Genomic DNA, 13,832 nt, shown 5'->3' with positions numbered 1-13,832 from the left:
ATTGATCCAAGAGGTATTCTCCTCCTCTATCAGAGTGAAGAACTTTTATGCATTTTCCAGCTTGTTTCTCAACCTCATTACGAAATTCTTTGAACTTTTCAAAGGATTCAGATTTATGTTTCATTAGGTACAAATAGCCATACCTAGAATAATCATCAATGAAAGTAATGAAGTAATAGAAACCACCTCTTGCCATGTGATTCATAGGACCACAAACATCAGTGTGTATTAATCTTAATACATCAGTGGCTCTAGCTCCCTTTCCTGTAAAGGGACTTTTGGTCATTTTCCCTTGTAAGCAAGGCCCACAAATTGGATAAGGCTCTACCTTCAAAAGATTCAATGGCCCATCCCTTACCAATCTATTGATTCGGTCAATATTGATATGACCAAGCCTTAAGTGCCACAAATAGGTAGGATTAACATCTCTTTTTCTTTTAAGAGATAACACACTGGCAGCAATATCATTCTCAACACAATTAATAGAATTATCAATAGAACTCAAAAAATAAAGACCATCTTGTAAAATGCCAGAAGTTACAAATTTATTATTAAACTTAACAACAAGTTTAGAAGTAAAAAGAAATGAATATCCTGAACAACCAAGTTTTGAAACTGAAACTAAATTTCTTCGCACTTCTGGCACATATAAGCAATCTTCTAAAACAAGAGTTCTACTAGAAGATAATTCTAAATAAAAGGTTCCAATGGCAGTGGCTGCAACAGTTGCACCAGTCCCCATCTTTAGGATCACCTCCCCTTCATTTAGCCTTCGGGTCTCCTTGAACCCCTGCAACACATTGCAAATGTGTGAGATTGTACCAGAATCTACACACCAAGAATCAAATGGACCATCCATTAAATTTGTTTCAATAACGAGCAAATTAGGCATACCTTCTGCAGGTTTGTCATTCTTCAGAGAAGCCAAATAATGGCAACAGTTTCTCTTCCAATGACCAGGCTTACCACAATGGAAACAATTTCCTTTTGCTTTCTTTTTCTCAGTGTCCTTATTCACTTTGTCACCTTGAGCCTTATTGAATGACTGAGACCCTTTTCTCTTAAAGTTCTTACCCTTAGGCTTAAACTTAAGAGAAGAATCAGATTTTTCAGCCAACATTACAGTAGGCTTTTCTTTCTTGATGAGATCCTCAGCTGCTTTCAACATATTGAGCAGCTCTGACAAAGTCACTACCATCTTATTCATGTTATAGTTCATGATAAACTGATTAAAAGAATCAGGTAAAGATGCTAGGATCACATCAACTTGGGTCTCACTATCAATTTCTGCACCAAGCATATCCAGTTCATTGATGAAAGAAATCATCTTCAGGACATGTTCCCGAACTGGAGTTCCTTCCACCATTTTGGTGGACATGAGATTTTTCATAGCAGTTTGCCGTGCACTTCTGCTTTGTTCTCCAAACATCTCTTTGAGGTGCAGCATCATATCTTGTGCTGTAACTAGGCCTTGGCATTGTTTTTGCAACACATTGGTCATAGAGGCCATTATGTAGCATTTAGCCATTTCATCAGCCTCATGCCACTTATTAAATGCATCTCTTTGCGCCTCAGTGGCATCAGCTAAAGCAAGTTCTGGTGCCTCAGTATTAAGGACATAAGCTATCTTATCAGCAGTGAGAACAATGATTAGGTTCCTTTTCCAATCTACATAGTTTGGTCCAGACAATCGATTTTCATCCAAAATCTTAGCTAAGGGATTAAAATTGGTCATAATGAATCTGCAAAATAATACAAAATAATATTTTCACATACATATATCCATCATATTCAGGTTTTTGAATAACTAATGGTACCTCCCACAAGAACAAAATATCATAGATTCCCAGAACAGAATATAACAATTATATTCATAAATAGTTCGAAGTGGGCATCGGGAACCCTTACCTTGCATGCTCCAATAATTTCTTTTGAAATATACTGTGCACACCATATAAAGGCAAATAGATACTATTCATCATAATTTCATCTCATGTTTCTAATTTTATTTAATTTATCTATGACTCCCGGTTTACTTTTGGCCTCCAAATCAAACATGTTTTACACTATTTTAGTGGTCATGTTTATTTGGATAAGTGCAAACCATTATCTAAGTGTGATATATGTACTAGTATGATTATGTTGCTATTTTAGCCACACTCCCACCAGTCATACACACACCTATCTTCCCAAGAAGTAAACAAGAGGAACTACTAAACCAAAATCAAGTCTATCCTTTTGGCTTCAACAAAATTTTAATTTAAAAGAACCTTTATTCACCGACAATGGAGGGCCATAGGAATTATTCTATAAAATTATCCTATTTAGCACTTAACATATATCAACACTGGGATACAACTGTAAAGTGAGTCCATGCACTAAATATCATTCTTTATGTGTCTAACACAACTCCCACCAATTGAGATTCAATACCTTAATTCGGCAATACTCAAGATTTTATCAATATAAAAGGGTGAGTCAATGAACCAATATATATCAATATAGGTTACACAGATAAGCACATATACATGCATGTAGGTTCATAATAGACAATCTATCAAAGACAATCTATAACAAAAAAGACAATCTATGAAGCCTACATATGAAACCATAAAAGGACAATCTGTAAAGCATGTATAGGCTACGGCGCACAAAAGCAATATACAATATATAAGGCATAAGAGACAATCCATGAAGCCTACACATGAAACCTAATCTATAAAGCATTTGGAGGCTTACAACACTACTACGGCGCACAAAAGCAAGGTATTTTAATTGATGTTCTCCACTTCACCGAATGAAAATATTTAACATATCACATATGTATATCAATCATGGCATATAGGAAACATATCTCGGCAAGCATATTGATATTAAATAATAAATTAAAATCCATGATTAATTGTGGTTTGCTCTGATACCACTGAAAGCTTTTGCGGAAGCAATATAAAACAAAAATCATATTTTCATTTAAAGATCGTTGTACCACACAACCATGGATTCTAAATATAACAAAATTGCGTACCTCTCTTAGCAACCCAAGCGTGTTGCCTCCCAAGGTATTCACGTCTCTCTCTCTATTTCTTTTGAGTTTTCAGAAGACTGCAGTATCACACAGTAGTTCTGATGGCCAACCACTAAATATGATATTATAAAATTTTATTTTATAGTAGACTTCTAAAACCCTAGAGAGAGATTGGACGTGGGATCCTTAGGGATCCTAATCTTCAGCCGTAGGATTTTTTATCAATAACTTTTTGAACGTTATTGACTTATCTTGAAACTCTTTCCAAAATTATTTCTTAATTTTCTCAATCATATCAAGAAAATATCTGAACTTCTACATATTGCAATAATGTCCATCAACACATTGCAATTAACCCCTGAAGATTAGAGAATTACAAATGAGGTCCCATTTCATACAATTTTATATCTATGTCCTTCCACCATACTATATTCCCACAAGCCACTAGGACTGGATAAATATCATTGTCATGTCCCTAGCTTATGTGACCCTTAATTTCTTGATTTCATAATTTCTATTGGACTCCAAAATATTTATAAAAACTCTTTAAATATATATATATATATATATATATACACAATATTATATATATATAAAAAAAAAAAACATTTTTGAAAAATGTCACCGGCCGGTTTTGTTTTGAGTCCAACTTCAATATGAAAATTAACTGAATATACTATCTTCTTTAGAGACTGGTGGATTCATTGTTGACCATTTATATATTTTACTCATTACATACATAACCCAACGTGTCTGTATATAGCCTTTAAAATTGGCATCACCAGTTGACATTGTCAAAGTTATGTGCATAATAAATAAATATACACAAACCCCTCATGTTTGAGGACAATAGAAAAATTGCGATAGAACAACCTTTTAAATAACAATGATCACTCCATAAGTTGTTCTTGATCGGATCCAATTCAGTGTATGTACTTGTTACATTACACCCACTTGTTTGCTTAAAGTCACTACTTCAATGATGGAGTAAATCATCCTATCATATAGTAGCACAACAAGTGTAGGCTTCAATGGTAATATTCAATTAATATCCACAGCCTAGAACAATTTAATAATATATGAAAAATCATTACTCCCTGTCTTTGGTTGTTTAACCATTAACATGATTTTTCCTATAGAGGTGACATCACATGCCACATTTAAACAATGAAATATACCTATAAAAATTATGAATGTGAAAATAGAATTTTATCATCAAATAAAAATGCACAGTATTGTTTTTGAGGGCACATAATTCTAACAGTTTGACATCACCATATGGAATTTCCCCGTTACCTTATCTTTGAGTTGATAGCCAATGGAAAAGGAAAAGAAACGACTTGTGCACCAGTCATTGAGATAATTGATGAGGTTTTAGCAAATCGCAATTGGCTACTCTATACTCCTCAATTCTACAACGAGAAATCAAATGCATTATTGTGGGAAGGTGATGCAAATGGATTCAATCAGATTGGAATTAAAATTGGAACCAGTGATTCAAGCATGGAGGTAAAAAAATGTGGGTTCCATATCTCATACAAGAAAGACATAGAAGATCTTGACCAAACAGAAACTATTGTATTATGAAAAAAAAATCATGAGTGATTTTGTAATTTATTTATTTTCAAAATTAAAAGAGATTACTTTTAATCCCTTCACTTAAGTGGCCAATTATTAAAAGCTACTATTAGTTAGAAATTAAAAAGCGATAAATTTCTATTTAAAAAAATAAAATAAAAGCGATCACTAGTGTTTCAACTTTCAAGGATTAAAATTGAGGATTAAAAATTTTAAATTGTACTTTAGCTAATTTAATAATAATTATTATAAATAAATTAACGCACCAATTATGTTTTCCCTATTCTCTCTCCTGCAATAATTTGGCCGGTCAGTGGCGCTTCAGTTTAGTGCCCGTTTGTTTCCACGTTTTGAACCCAAAAAGGGCTTTTTGAAAAAAGCCGAACCAAAATATGCGTTTGGTGAAGCCCAAAACGCAACTTTTTGATAAAAGTTGCGTTTTGGGCATAGACCAAAATTAAGGAGAAACGCGGAAATTTTTATGGCCCCTCAGGGGTCCATAAATGAAAACGCGCAATGCGCATTTTCAGTAGGTTACCGTTGCAAAAATAAAATTACGGAAATACCCATCAAATAGCACAAACCCACGGCCACAATCCAAAAACACATACCAAAAATACACATAGAAAGACAGAAAGAAAGAAGAAGAAGAGGAAGAAGATGAAGACGAAAATTAAAATCATTACCCAAAACACAAACCACAATCCAAAATTACAGAAATCAAATAGCACAAACCCACGGCCAAACCCACGGCCAAACAACCATAAACACATAGAAAGACAGAAAGAAAGAAGAAGAAGAGGAAGAAGAAGATGAAGACGAAGAAAGACCGAACCCACAGTGTTCAGCTCAGGTCGTGAGGCTTCTCAATTTTCAGTTCAGGTCCGTGAGCAATTTGCTTCACATAAGTCAAGAAGCGGAAGTGGAGATCTTTTGGAAATCAAGTGGAAAACTATTTCTTTGCTTCTTTCTTCTGATCCAATTGCTAACAATTCCTTCTATGGCCACTCATACAGCCGCCTCCTCCTCTTCTTCTTCTTCTAGGAAATACGATGTCTTCCTTAGTTTTTGCGGCGTTGACACCCGCAAGAATTTTACTGACCATCTCTACACTGCTTTGGAAAAACAGGGGTATTAATACTTTCAGAGACTATGAGAAACTTGTGAGAGGAAAGTATATTTCTCCGGAACTCTTGAAAGCAATAGAAGTCTCCAAATACGCAATCATCGTTCTCTTGAGAAATTACGCTTTTTCAAGGTGGTGCTTGATTGAATTAACAAAGATTGTTGAGTGTATAGAAGAGACCAAGTTGACAGTTTTGCCCATCTTCTACCACGTTGATCCCTCTCATGTACGGAACCAGACGGGTACACTTGCTGAAGCCTTTGAGAAGCATGAGAAAGATCCCAAGGTTAAACAAAGAGGATGTGCAAGCATGGAAAGCTGCCTTGAAAGAAGCGGGCAATATCTCCGGATGGCATTTAAATGATAGGTAACATTTGTCTCTTGCAGAGTAATTATATATAAGCTTAAATTGGACTTTGGTTTGATTGAAGAATTTTTACTTAGTTTGAGGCATGGTAGTCTATTACTGAATAACTCATGTATACTTCTTTTCGTAGTAGATTTCTCTCAAACCCTTTTTTTTTTTTTATCGACCCTATTAACAAGAATTAGGTGTCAACAAAGCTATATATTGCCAGAAGGAAAACTTTAGGAACACCTTAATATATTGTATATGATATGAATATACAGTCATCAAAATTAATATTTTGCTATCTTTATCTTCTTTGTAGGTATGAATCAATAGTTATCCAAGAAATCCTCAAAAGGATATCAAGCGAATTGGATCTTATAGTCCAAAGTACTATTTCCAACAACCTTGTTGGAATAGAATCCCGTGTGAAGGAACTTTTGGATTTATATGTAGATGAAGCGTCGGGTGGTGTTGGCTTTGTAGGGATTTGTGGAATGGGTAAAACAACTCTTGCACAAGTAATTTCTAAGAGAATTTCTGGTAATTTTGAAACCTCCAACTTTATTGCTAATGTTAGAGAAGAAACTAAAATTCAAAGTCTAATTTCTTTGCAAAAATAACTTCTTTCTATGATTCTCATGGAAAGTACAATAAATATATGGAATGTTAGTATGGGAATCAGTGTTATACAGAGTAGACTACGCAATAAAAAGTTTCTTATTGTTCTTGATGACGTGGATGAAAAAGAACAACTAGAAGCACTAGTAGGGAAATGTGATTGGTTTGGTCTTGGGAGTAGAATTATTGTAACAAGTAGAGATAGCCATTTGTTGTGAAAACATGGAGTTGATCATGTATATACAACTAATGGGTTGAATGATGATGAGGCTTTGGAGCTTTTTAGTTGGAGAGCTTTCAACAAACCCCGTCCTAAAGAAAATTTTGTGGCTTTTTCTATGGAGTTTGTGAGTTACGCTAAAGGCCTTCCTTTAGTTCTTAAAGTTTTAGGTTCTTCATTAATTGGTAAAAGATTTGAGGTATGGAGAAGTGCTCTAGATTTCCTAAAAGCAAAACCTAATAGAGACATTTTGAATATACTTCAAATAAGTTATGATGGGCTAAGAGGTATAGAGAGAGAGCTGTTTTTAGATATTGCATGTTTCTTCAAAGGAGAGAAAAAAGTTTGCATAAGAGATATTCTAGAAAGTTTTGGTTACTACCCAGACTACAATATTGAAGTCCTTGTGGATAAATCTCTCATAACCATTGATGAAGAGGGAACTTTGTGGATGCATGATTTGCTACAACAAATGGGTCATGAAATTGTTTGTTGTGATTCTCGTGAATCTCTCAGAGAGCCTGGTGAATGTAGTAGGTTATGGATGTATGAGAATATCATTAATGTATTGAAGAACAATACTGTAAGTTGACAAATCTAACCCTGAATATATATATATATATATATATATATATATTCTTACAAATTCTTTCTAATTATTCTAATCTCATTATTCCTGATTATTGGGGAACAAATTCTGTTGAAGTCATAATGCTAAACACATATAAGTTACTAAGATGATTTGTATTAGCATGTTTGAGGACATTAGTATTGTAATTCTCATAAACCAACAAACTTTAGAATCAAATTGCAGTTAGTGAATGTTAATCAAAAGTTCAACCATGTGGATAATTTCAAAGCATTCCAAGTTTTTGATATATCAAAATATCAGAAACATTGCTGATAATTGATAAATCCATGGGTTTACTGAAAACAATATGCATCAGTATTGGTGATATTTTCTGGTAAAGTGCTTAACTATGAGTGTTAGGAATCTGAGCTTGTATATATATGTGCAATCACCATCTAAATAAAAAGGTCTCACGATAGACAATCTTCAAAGCAAAAACAAGTCTGATGTTATCTGTCACCAAAACATTGCTGTCAATGACTCGATTATTAGACCTGCCACATAATAAAATGTGGAATTGTAACTATTAGTAAATAGCTTTGTCATGTGCTCCTTGTATTCTGCAATGTATGGAAACCATCATACATATCATTGTTCTATGTAATGCATGTGTAAAAGCCTTTGTGAGACCTTAGTAATATTTCAATCCCATTTGAAAGTAACAAATCTTTTTTCTCTGCTCTTTGTTACTTAGATTTTTCTTTTCTTCTTCCCCCAGCCCACCCCTTTCTTCTTCTTTCTGGACGTTTAGGAATTTCATATATGATGTTGGTTGAGTTTGAAAGAAAAAGGATGCTGTAGTATGAATTTCCTCATCAATCTGTAATATTAAAAGTTTAAAACTCTTTTAATTTGTATCAAGACTCTTTATTTATGTAAGTATTTACTATACGACTTGTGTTTTGCCTCTTGATATACTTGATGGTTTTTCCACCTTTTAATAATCTTCATTCCCACTTAAGACATCAAACAAACTAAAAGACCTATCCCCAAGTCGTATTATAATTAGGTTATACCCTGTTAAAGAGAATCAACTAGAATTAGAATTAAAGTACAGAAGTAGACAGTAGAGAAACCTGAGCATATGACAAACTAAATCATAAATTACTAACCAAATCATCTGGTGCATATTCGTCTTTACAGTAATCAGACTCGAACAGGCAAGCAACTGAGTAGTTGAGGTTAAAAATTGAAGGTAGCCTGATTAGCTCTCCTGTTCTAGTTATCTTTCTTTGGTGTATTACATCTAGATTTGAAGTATCATTCCCTTTGGTTTTGTTATTCTAATCCTGATGTATTATCTTTCATTGTGGAAAGATGCTACACTTTGAGAATCATTCAAATATATGTATATGAATAATTGTCATTCCTTTTTTGAAAAATTTATATTATTGCATTATCTTGAAGTCAAAAGAATCTGTATATGTTAATAGGTATTTAGAGTTATCTTTGCACTGACTTGGAACAGGACCTGGTTAGGGAGCTATACTCTCCTGAAGTGGCTGCTCAAATTTTATCTACCCCTATCTTAAGGCAAGGTGTTACCGATAAGCTGATATGGCCTCATGTAATGCGTGGTGGATATGAGGTCAAAATAGGCTAACAATTGCTGCAGGCATTGGAAGTAAGGAAAATAAGACAATTGATTCTAATTTAAGGGTCATAACTCTTAGATGGAGAAATCTTGTGGATCATGAAGCTTCCTTTGAAGTTTGAAGTTATTTTATTTATTTATTTTGTGGAAGTTTTGGCATGAGGACTTAACCGATTAAAACAGAATAGTGAAAATGAAACATAGTGAGTTATAGTAGTTGTGTCTTATGCAGTGAGGAAGGGAAAAACTTGGATCATTTATTCCTGCAGTGCTGTCTTGATCTGTATTGTTTGGTTCAGAATTGACCCTTAGAACTGAGTTCATTTATCCTTGCTCTTTGAAGCAGTGAATGCCGCAATTGATGGAGGATTTTAACCTTTCACAAACTGGAATATGCATGTGATGTTCTCTAAAATGATGTTTGAGGGTACAAAAATGTCTGCTTCAGAACTGCTAATGCTTAGTAAAGCTCTGTTTTGCAGGTATGTATAAGTCTATAATGCACCAGGCAGATCAGAGTAACTGCAGGAATGTACCAAGGCAAGTGTGTCTAATTGTGGAGGATTGCTAAGTGTTGCTTTGAGGGACACTGGCAGGGAGGGTATGAATGGGTTGATTTTGGCTGTAGCTATATCAAGCACTGGCAGGAAAATTTTTGGTAGGTGGTTGCAGTTCTGCCATATGCAACCTTGGCAGGCAGCTAGATGCCTGGCTGTTCGAAAAGCATTAACTAAGGCTATACAACTTGCTTTTTGCAGATTTGCTCCTTCAATAAGTAGTAGAGGAGTGGTGGAACTCTGTTTGGGAAAGATGGCTCCTTGGCTGACCATGCCCATTTCACATGATGGAACGAACCAAAAGACCATGATGGAACGAACCAAAAGACCTATCTCCAAATAGTAACTTGATTAGGCTATATACCATCATATAGACTCAATTAGAATTAGAATTAAAAGACAGCAGTAGACAGTAGAGAATTCTGACCATACAACAGGCTAAACTATAAATTACTAACTCTGTCATCTGGTGCATATTCATCTTTACAGTAATCAAACCCAAGCAGGCAAGCAACTGTATAGACAAGGTTGAAAAATGGAGAAGGTGGCCTACTTGGATAGGTAAGCCCTCTTGTTCTAGTCGTTTTTGTTGTTGTATTATATCTAGAATTTAAGTTTTCTCATTGGTCTTTTTATTTAGCCTGACGTATTATGTAACGACCTTGCCCCAACTAAGTAGATATTGTCCTCTTTGTGGCCTATACCCATAATGGTTTTGTTCTCTCCCCAAAGCACACAGCAATGGAGAAAAAGGCTTCTACACATTAAAGGGAGATCACTCCTTATAAACACATCCCCATGGAATCCCACATCGCCTAGGGAAGCACATGGGGATGCGTTTATAAGGAGTGATCTTCCTTTAACGTGTAGAAGCCTTTTTCCCCATTGCTGTGTGCTTTGGGGGAAGAACAAAAGCATAAGGGATATGGGCTCCAAAGTGGACAATATCTACACAATTGAGGTGGGGTCATTACATATTATATTTCATAGTGGAAAGATGCTATATAATTGCCCTTCTTGTTAGAAGTATTTACAATTTTTTTTGTTGTTGATATTTTGCTTTATTCTTAAGGAAGTAAAAACAATATGCTTTTGTTAGTAGGTATTTGAACTTAACTTTACACTTAGACTTGGAAACAGGACCTGGTTAGGGAGCTATACACTCCCGAAGTGGATGCTCAAATTTAGCTTGCTGTATCTGAAGGTGAGGAGTTTCTGATACACTGATATGGCCTCATGTAACACATGGTCAATGTGCAGTCAAAATAGGCTACCAATTGATGCATGCATTGGAAATAAGGGAAACTCAGATAATGGATTCTCATCGTAGGGTTATAGCCCTTCTTTGAAGAAATCTGTGGAGCTTGAAGCTTCCTTTGAAGTTAAGAGTTTTTGTTTGGAAGTTTTGGGAAGAGTACTTAGCCATAGAAACAGAATAGTGGAAATGAAACATAGTGATTGATACTGTGTCTTATGCAATGAAGAAGAGGAAAACTTTGATAATTTATTCCTGAAGTGCAGTCTTGCTTGGTCTGTATGGTTTGTGTCAGATTTGACCCTCAGGACTGAGTTCATTTGTCCTTCCTCTTTGAAGCAATGGTTGGCTCAGTAAACAAAGGATCCAAATTTTCATTAACAAAAATCTGTTATGATCCCCAGATTGTTTATCATAACTCTGCAGGCCTTGGGTATCACTGCAATAAAGTGATGTTTGAGGGTGCAGAATAGTCTGATTATGAAGTGATAATTCTCAGTAAAGCTTTTGTTTTGCTGGTATGCACAAGCCTATGATGTACAAGTGGTGGGTCAGATTAATTGTAGGAGTGTATCAGCAAGAGTGTATCTAGTTGTGGAGGGATAGCAGGTGTTGCTGACAGTTAAGGGGCACTGGCAGAGAGAGTGCAAATGGGTTGGTTTTGTGCCTATGCAGCAAAATCATGTTTTAGCAGGAAAACCTTTCTGCCACTTGCAACTGAATGGAAGCTTGACGCCCAGCTGTTCGAAAAGCATTAACTAAGTCCATACAGCTTGGTTTTTGCAGACTTGTTTCAATAAGTACTGAAGGAGTGGAGGACCTCAGTTTGGGAAAGAAGGTTCCTTGGCAACTTCATGCGATGATTGAAGACCACAAGTGCATAGAAGATGGAAAATGAAGAACACTAGTAGTGTATATATGCTGTGCATAGGAGAGTCACTGCGACAAGGGCCTGGCTACTCTTGCTTCAAAGGAGCTTCTTTTGGAGCTTGCAACTTTATTACTAGGCAACTCTTCTGGCATTACTGTATCAGAAAACCAAAAAAGTTGTCACTACAGATTTTTTAGACTAATTTATGGCTTTGTAGTGTCTGCATTTTAAGACATTATAGAAGATATTCGTTTCTCTCTGAGAAAATCTATGTAAAATTCTCCTGTTAATTTAAATAAGGGCATTTCAATAAACTATAAAATGGCTCTAGCTGAGTAAATCTTATATACATTTTTTTAATCGTGGAGTTTGGACTTGTCCTTCTTCTTTCTTTCTTCTTTCTGACTTTGAGCATCGCCATGGCATGATTGGCACCAACGAGTAATGACAACTCTGTGAGAGAGTTCATGTGATGTTATAGAAATAGTCGTTACTCTTTAGAACTAATTAAGAGTGACCATGCTGTTTTGTTCTATAGAATTTGTACTATAGTCTATCTTATCTGCTACTCAAAAAGCAAAGACAAAAAATTCAAACCTGACAAAAAATATGAGTAAAATGTGACCTTCCCAAATTGTCTTTAAAAAAAATCCCAATTTATCAAAAAAAAAAAAAAAAATGTAAAATCTATTTAGAAACGACCAGGAACTTCCCAACACTGCAAAACGGTATACTATTGACATAGACTGAAAGAAATGAACTTTAAAATAATTAATAGCAAGTAATCAAGAAAAATAATAAATTGGGTAATATAATAGAGATATGGTAGAGAGAAACTCAAAAAGACAGTAACTTTGATTTTTTTAGGATTGGGATAGGCAAGAGAAAAGCAAACAAAGATAAAATATGGTAATAAATAGTAAAGGCAATATCAATCAGGAAACTTTCTACAACTTTCCTTAACTCTCCAACTTAACTACTACAATAGTTTTCCTCTTCAATTATTGTCTCTCTATTTTTTTTTCTTTCTCAAACTGAGCACACGGAATTTTTCTTTTCTTTTTTTACCGCCAATTGTTTGTTTCAAGCCTATTCATCTCCTTGACCTTGACAACGTGGTCCGCATCCTCAAGGTCCTCTCTATTCTCTTATGCAATGTTTTGTGCGAATTCTCTGTTTTCTTTCTTCTTCTTCTTCTTCTTTCTTTTAAAAAAAAAATTATATTTAGTTTGTGTTTCAATTTCTATTTGGATGACGAGAAAGCAGAGGGAAAGGGGAGGAACATAAATATTTTTTCCTGGATTTTGTGTCTCATTTTTGTTTTATCTCTGATACAATTTATACTTACCAATTGTGATTGGCAAATTACAAAAGTTTTTCTCTTACTATTATTTGAAAAAAGTTAACTGGTAAAATTAAATGGATGCATCATTTTAGTTTTGATAAATTACTTATTTGGTAATACTTATTAGAACATATACAAAAATAGCAATAATAGTGTTTTAAACCGAGTTTATAATACATTACATAACCATAGTACAACTACAAAATGACATAACCTCTGTAGTTGTAGACTGAGGTTATAAACAGTGGACACTAGACACATACAACCAATATGGGATAAACATCCCTATTTTTTTTAGTAAATAATAATACTTATTAGAACACACACGAAAACAGTAATAATAGTGTTTTAAACTAGGTTTATAATAAATTGCATAACCAGAGTACAACTATAAAATGGCTTAACCTATCAAAAAAATTACTACAAAAAAAAAAAAAAAATTATCACAATCTATCAAATTTGGTCCTTAATTTCAAGTGTGTTAGATGGTATGTGTATTGCCATATCCATATGGAATTAAAATTTTATAAAAAAAAAAAAAAAAAAAAAAAAAAAAAAGCCCGTTTATGGTTTTGAAGCTGGGATTGTAAAATTCCCACAATAGTGTTATGGAAAAATTCAATATTTTCAATATCCCTTTAATTATAGCAAAATAACATG

At 34.4% G+C, this 13,832-nt stretch overlaps 1 protein-coding gene across 1 annotated transcript in view; it reads left to right on the top strand.

The window, feature by feature from the left end:
• LOC126700431 (TMV resistance protein N-like) overlaps nt 1-12,141 on the top strand; it is a 168,240-nt gene extending 156,099 nt beyond the window's left edge. Inside the window, exons 12-13 of the mRNA XM_050398591.1 lie at nt 9,019-10,262; nt 10,842-12,141. The gene's annotated coding sequence lies outside the window, so the exon portion shown is untranslated. The remainder of the gene's footprint in view (nt 1-9,018; nt 10,263-10,841) is intronic.
• The last annotated feature ends 1,691 nt before the right edge of the window (nt 12,142-13,832 follow it).

This window comes from Quercus robur, chromosome 9 (assembly GCF_932294415.1).
Source record: "Quercus robur chromosome 9, dhQueRobu3.1, whole genome shotgun sequence".
In the NCBI taxonomy this organism is placed as follows: domain Eukaryota; kingdom Viridiplantae; phylum Streptophyta; class Magnoliopsida; order Fagales; family Fagaceae; genus Quercus; species Quercus robur.
Note: the sequence above shows the minus strand (reverse complement) of the source record. Positions and strands in the feature narration are given on the sequence as shown.